The 7,312-nt window shown below is 40.9% G+C and overlaps 1 pseudogene; it reads left to right on the top strand.

Annotated features, from left to right (window-relative positions):
* Window positions 1-7,312, top strand: part of LOC102827937 — a 30,900-nt pseudogene that overhangs the window by 19,020 nt on the left and 4,568 nt on the right.

The raw sequence follows: 7,312 nt of genomic DNA, 5'->3' as shown, positions 1-7,312 counted from the left end.
TCCGACCCATAGCGACCCTGTATAGGGTTTCCGAGGGTGTAAATCTTTACGGGAGTAGAAAGCCTCATCTTTCTCCCGTGGTGCAGCTGGTAGTTTCGAACTGCTGACCTTAAGGTAGATTCATCTATTTCTTTCTTCAATTCTAGTAAACTTTGCTTTGTGTATTTTGATGCTCTTTCATTGGGAGGCTAGGTATTTATTATGGTTATGTCGTCTTGCTCAACTGACTCTTTGATCAAGAGCTAGTGTCCTTCTTTGTCTCTTATGCTGGTTTTTTTCTTAAAGTTTACTTTGTCAGAGATTAGTATTGCCACTCCTGCTTGTTTATTGTTGCAGTTAGCTTGGTAAATTTTTTTCCATCCTTTAATTTTTAGTTTGTTTTTGTCTTTGTGTGTAAGGTGTGTCTCTTGCAGACAGCATATTGAAGGGTCTTGTTTTTTTATCCATTCTTCCACTCTCTTGTCTCTTCACTGGTGCATTTAATCCATTGACATTCAATGTAATTATCGATAGGTATGAATTAACTGCTTTTTTGGTAGGGCTGTTTGTTCTTTTGTTCTGCATGCCTTCTTGTGTTGGGTTTGTGTTTTTTGTGCTGTTTCTTGTTGGTTTCTTTTTAGTTTTCATGTTTGCTTATTCTGCTTAGAAGTTCATTTTCATGGTAAGTTGTGAAGTATTAACTTTCTTTGGGTTTACCTTATAGTCTACTAACTTTTTCTCCATTTAGGAGAATCCATTGTATCCTGTAATTTACCTGAAATCCTCACCACCTGGATCTCTGTTGCTATGTTTGTCCCTTCTTTGACATTGATATAATTTTTATCTTCGGTTGACTTTCCAGCTCCTTTGAGTTTGTTGTTGTAGTCTTGTTCTGTTCAGGACTCTGCTGTCCACTGAGTTCCAGGTGGTGTTGCCACACCTGTCAATCTGTCAGTGTTGTCTATTCTTGCTGGTTCTCAGTCCACAGAACTCCCTTTAGGATGTTTTGAAGTGCTGGGTTGGCTTTGATAAAATCTCTCAGATTCTGTTTATCGTGGAATGTCTTGATCACACCATCATATTTGATTGATAGTTTTGCTGGATAGACGATTCTTGGTTGACAGATTTTTTTCTTGTAGGGCTTTGTATATGTCTCCTCATTGCCTTCTTGCCTGCATGTTTTGCTCTGAATAGTCAGAGCTTAACCTGATTTGCTTGCCTTTATAAGTGATGTTTCTCTTCTCCTTGGCTGCTTTTAGGATTCTCTTTGTCTTTGATTTTGAAGAGCTTGATTATGATATATCTTGGTGACTTTCTTTTGGGGTCTATCCTTCCTGGGGTATGGCCAGCTTCTTGAATGTTGATCTTCTCATCTTTCAAGATGTTAGGGAAATTTTCTTCCAGAAGCTCTTCAACTATCTCCTCTATGGACTTCTCTGAATCTTCCTGTTCCAGAATACCAATAATTCTTAAGTTGTTCCTCTTCATGTTATCCAGACTGTCTTCAGATTTTTTTTTATCCTTTTTTCAACTTACTCTTCTATCTTAGCAATATTGAGAAATTTGTCTTCTAGCTTGCTAGTTCTGGCTTCCATCTTTTCAATTCTGCTCCTTTCCCCTTTCAGTGTATTGTCAATTTCTGATATCTTATTATTAATCATCTGGACATCTTTTTGCAGGTTTTGAATAGTTTTCAATGCTGTAGCAATTTTATTTGATTGCTCCTGTAGTACTTTTGTGACTTCTTCTTGTTTTCCTCCACCCCTCTTCAGAGCATTCAAATTTGTTTCCATACCATTCTTCTGAATTCTTTCTCAGGCATATCCAAAACCTGCTCTTCCTCTTCTAGAAAGCCTTTGTCTGTCTCCAGCTCATTTGTCTCAGCTACTCTCTTCTGGTTTTGGACATGTTTTGATATTGTTTGTTGTTTTTTATTCATCATTTCCGATAGTTATGTGTTTTTTTTTGTTTTGTTTTGTTTTTAAAGCTTAAATGAGTGTTTGTTGTTTGTTGTTAAGCTTACTGGGTATCTCCTGGTGAATATGATCAGGAGATAGTTTTCCCTCTTCGCATGTAATGCTTAGCAGGTGTTGTTGGCTATTGTCTCAATGGTGGAATATTATGGGGTATGCTTATAGTTTGGCTATCTGGCCACGATTGCTGTCTCTTCTTGAGTAATGTTGGGAGAAAAAGCTCCCACCTCCAGGACAGATGTGTGGTTAAAATGACCAAAATCAGAAGTAATATAAATGCAGAGACAAAAACCACCACTTTGGAAGAGAAATGAATCTGTAGTCAACTGTCCCAAGTTACACAGGCAGTGTGTGTGCAAGGTAGAAGCCTCCAGCAGTAGGTGAGGGTGTCCACTCTCTCACTATGGTAGAGGTCCGCAGGTAGATATTGAGAAGTTAATGGGAGAGAGATTGTCCACTATTTTTGTCTCTGAAGGTCAGTTAGATAGTTGAGTCCTTTTATGTTGGGGTTTTACAGATTGCTTTGTATGGGTCCTGTGCAAGGAACTCAGGTAGCACAGTGGCTGTGAATGGGGCTGCAAAATTCAAGGTCAGCAGCTCAAAACCACAAGCCGCACCCCAGGAGAAAGGCAAGGTGTTCTACTCCCACACAGATCCACAGCCCCAGAAAACCTGCACAGGGTTGTCTGGAGTCAGAATCCACTCCAAGGTGCACAGCTGCCAAGGGTCCCTCCAGATAAAATTTTAGGGCTGTGTCTCTGTGGGTGATGTCCTAAGTTGCCACCAAGCTCTCTCTCTCTGTACTGTGGGAAAACTCTCCCACCTGATGTTGTCTGGGCTGAGCAATGAAGGCGGGACAATTTGCCTCTTTTTTTTTTTTTTTGCAAATGTCTCTGCACCACTTTTAGCATCACTGGTTTTCTGAGCTAAACTGGCTGTGGCCCCGCTTTCTAAACTCTACCATGGCAGCTGGCCATCGAGGGAGTCCCGTCTCCAGATTCCTAACTCACAGTATTTCGTTAATATCGTGATTTTTTTCACTTGGGAGTGCGGGAAACTGAGCTTCTGGATCTTATGGTAGATCTGGAGCTCTGGAGTTGTTCTATGAGCACTTCCTTTGTGGGATCCCGTCTCTTCACAACAGAGTGTTCCCTACCTGGTTTTCACCGCTATTGCCCAAACTGGAAGTCCAAACTGTTGTTTTTAATCAGTGTACAAAATTGGTTAATGAGTTCAATAATGAATTCATGCCTAGCAATAAAATCAGTGATGTGTATGAATTCCAAATCAAGCAGTGAATCTACAGGGGGAGAAAAATTCTGCTAAACTAGCAAATGTTCTAATTTGATCAGTTATTTAACTAAACTGACAAGTCATTTCATTCAAAACAGTGGAGATGATAATTGTGTATGCAGATGCTGCCATTGCTTAAGTAGAATGCTTAACTGCTGTGCTAATTTTATCACTTAAAAGTTGTGTTTCTGCCATAGAAAGCTTGTAAATCCATCTTCTGCCTATAACTGATTAGAATACCTAAAATGGGGCTACAACCTGCCCAGTGAAGTAGGTTTCTTGAGGAACCTTTGCATTGCGTAAGACCATAGGTGGAAATCTGAATCCCATCCAGAATCTTCTGAGGTGGGAAATTTCCACTTGACGGGACAAGCAGACCAGCCTGGAATGGCTAGAAGAACAGACATACTTCTTAAAAGAAAAACCACCAGGAAAAATAAAAAACAATAATGGCAGTCCAACTCACCGACTGACAAGAATAAGCAAGTTGTTTGCCCAGGAGACATCAAGGCAAGTGGTCGGGTCCCCTCAGGGCAAACCCCTTTCCAAGACTAAGACTTATGGGGAATACACCAGCAAGCATGTTGTCTGACTGGTGACCACGTTGGTCACCGATAAAGGGAAATGAGAGAAAAACAGCAATGAAGCTGTGAGCTAAGTCTGACCACCTTCAATAGACTTCTGTGAACCCAGTTTGAGACCTGGTTGGCCAGAAGTATGGCAAGAGCTGGGAGTCCTGGGCACAGAAACTGACATAGCCACAGAGGACTAGAGTGGAAAGTGAAGGTGATAAGAAGTGAGGGGATATGCACAAGAACACCCTCACTTGCAGATAATACCCACTTAACTTGGCTTCAATGGCTGGTTGACAGAGCTCAACTAGAAGAAGAAAGAAGAGGGAAAAAAGAGTAATCTGATACAATTTGATGAACTTGACCTACACCTATGGATGCAGTAGCTTAAAAAAGGGAACAAATCTTTATAGCAAGGATCATTCCCAACCCCTTGGTACATAGGGTAGACATGGATGGGCAACTTGGACATTGGCTAGCCAAAATGCGGGGGGGCTACATAGGCGAGAAGTGACTGGCTTACAAGCTTTCAAGAGGGAGCCTAGATCCAGAGAGCACAGAGGAAGGTAGACTCTCCACTGAGTAGTATCCAATCTGTCTGGGCGGGACTGATGAAAGGAGATGGGGATAAGACTCTTGTGGTACAATAGTGAATAATTGCTATCAGGACTGACTGTGAGGGCTGGAAATGTAAAGGTAGACGATTTGTAGTAAAAGGAGGGGAGTGATTGATTTTGCAGTCCAGGAGCGGAGGTTCCTGGGACCATCAAGGGAGAAGAGTGGAGTGCAGGACCCTACCCAGAGAAACAGTGACTCCAGAGATAGAGGCAGAGATGACGACGTGGAGAGATGGAGCAGCTGGTGACCCTAGACCCAGAGAAGAAGAAGAGCTGTGTGCTGACGACCGAGGGGCAGGCTTGTGGGGTACACCCTTTGGTTGTTTGATGATGCATGGAGGGGATTGTAATCATGGCAATGAAATGATATACAATAGTATGAATGTAAAACAAGTGATCTCCCATGTAAACTATCACATAATTCCCAATAAAAACTTAAAAATAAAAGAAAAATATTGTGTTTCTGAAAGCACCTCCAGAAGAATAGGTCAGTGACTGGGAAACATGAAACTAAGCCATGTAAATGGGCGTCTTTGCCTCAAGAATGGGTCAGCTTTGAACTTGCCACTGCACTTGGGATTCTCCCATTGGGGCCACAGGTGCAAAGATTCCCTAAATTCTGTCCGGAGGACCCTCTGTGGGTAGGTACATGGAGTTGTCTAGTGACACACACTGGTAAACATTTTCATATCCTTCTCCTCGCTGCACTCCTCCCAGAAACTGGAGCATTTGTTTGTTTGTTGTTGTTTAGAATATACACAGCAGAGCATACACTGATTCAACAAGGTCTATATGTGTAATACAGTAACAGTGGTTATATTCTTCAACTTGTGAATCCATTCTTACCCTCTTTTGGATTGTTCTTCCCCATTAATATGAATTCACTGACCCCTAAGATTCCCACCTAGCCTTCTGAGTTGCTGTTGTTAATTTGACAGTTTTTTAAAAGGTCACAATGCTCAAGGCAGACATGTACTAATTGAGCTTAGGTGTTGGTTGGTTTAAAGACTATTTCAGGGGATATTTTTGGTTTCATATTTGAAGATTATCTGAGGGTAATAATTTCAGGAGTTCATCCAGCTTCAATGACTCCAGACAGTCTGCAATCTATGAAAATTTGAAATTCTGTTCTGTATCTTCCCCACTTTTGATTAGGGTTCTTCCATAGAATCTGTGATCAACATGTTCAGTAATGGGAGTGGGCCACCATCCAGTTCTTCTAGTCTTGTGGCAAAGGAAGCAGTTGTTTGTGGAGGGAATTAGGCACACATTGCATTTCCTTGGAGCATTATTTAACATTATTTAATGTTTTTTTATTGTGATTCGGGTGAAAGGTTACAGAGTAAATTGGTTTTCCATTCAACAATTCACACACAGTTTATTTCATGCCTTTGATTGCAGTCCCCACAATGTAACAGCACTTTTCCCTTCTTCCTTTTTGTGTTTATCAGTTCTATTCATCCTTCTTTTTTCATCCCTTCCCGCTTTCTGAACTTTCTCTTTGGGCAAATACTTCCTTTTTGATTTCATATGGCTGATTGTTCTCAGAAGTGCTACTCAGTGCTCACCTTTAAGGCCCGTCTATTTTTTGACTGATAATTATGGGATGGTGAATTGAAAATTAACTAAGGTTCGTTGTCTTCGGGGTTCAACCAGTCTGTGTTAGACCCGTAAGCCTAATCTTTTTTATGTTTTTTATTTTGGCTCCATTTTCCTTCCACTCTATCCAGCACCCTTTATTGTTATCCCTTTCAGAGAGGTCAGCAGGGTAGTTGGGCACCATATAGTTCTTCTGGTCTCAAGGTCTACGAGCCCTAGGTTGATGTGGTCTGTTAGTCCTGTAGACTAACTGTTTCCATGCGTCTTTGATTTTCTTTACTGTTTTTTGCTCTGGAAGAGGAGAGACCAATAGTTGCACTGAAACAGGTCCTCAAAAGCTTTTAAGACCTCAGTTGTTAAAAGGAGGATGCAGAACATTGTCTGTTGACTATGTTATGCCAACTGACCTTCGTATTTCCTGTGACTATTGTCCCAAGCCCCCCGGACCAGTAATGCTTTCTCTTAAAGTATTTAGTTATGGCTCAGAAGTTTACATGCCTCTGCCCCTTGTTTGCTCTATTATATGCATGAATATAGCACAAATATGGATGCAGAAGTATCACCTGCCAAACCTGTTTATGGTATTTTTAAAAACCGTTTGCTTTACCATTCATGCTTTTATAAATTTCAGATCCCCCTGCCCCAATAATCAAATCCCATATAGGATCATGAGTATACTCTCTTTTGTCTTTTCAGCCTGTTCTTATTGACTATGTATCCAATTATATTTATGTTTGTTATTACTGATAATACATGATTGTGTATGAATAATATTCACTTTTGTTGTCTGTAACCTTTTTATTCCTTTCTATATCCTCCTATATTTTAGTGATATTGTGCTGATCACCCCCTTATTATATATTGCCTTTCCCTTCACACAAATTCATATGTGTCTATAATCTAGTCACTATGAGTCGGTACCAGAGGGGTACAGAAAATTGACAGTACCATGGACTGCCAAAAGAACAAACAGATTTATGTTGCAAGAAGTACAGTTGGAGAGTGCTCTTGGAAGCCAGGATGGCCAGACTTTGTCTCTCATACTTCGGATATATTGTCAGGAGGGACCAGTCACTGGAGAAGGATAACATGTTTGGTAAAGTGGAGAGTCAGAGAAAAAGAGGAAGATCCCCAATGAGATGGATTGGCACGGTGGTGATAGCTATGGGCTCAGGCATAGCAAAGATTGTGAGGTTGGCCCAGGACCAGGCAGTATTTCATTCTGTTGTGTATAGGGTCTCTATGAGTTGGAAATGATTTGATGGCATCTACCAACAAC

The sequence above is a fragment of the Chrysochloris asiatica genome, unplaced genomic scaffold (genome assembly GCF_000296735.1).
Source record: "Chrysochloris asiatica unplaced genomic scaffold, ChrAsi1.0 scaffold00142, whole genome shotgun sequence".
Classification (NCBI taxonomy): Eukaryota; Metazoa; Chordata; class Mammalia; order Afrosoricida; family Chrysochloridae; genus Chrysochloris; species Chrysochloris asiatica.
The sequence above is the reverse complement of the archived record's forward strand: the minus strand, read 5'-3'. Positions and strand labels throughout refer to the sequence as shown.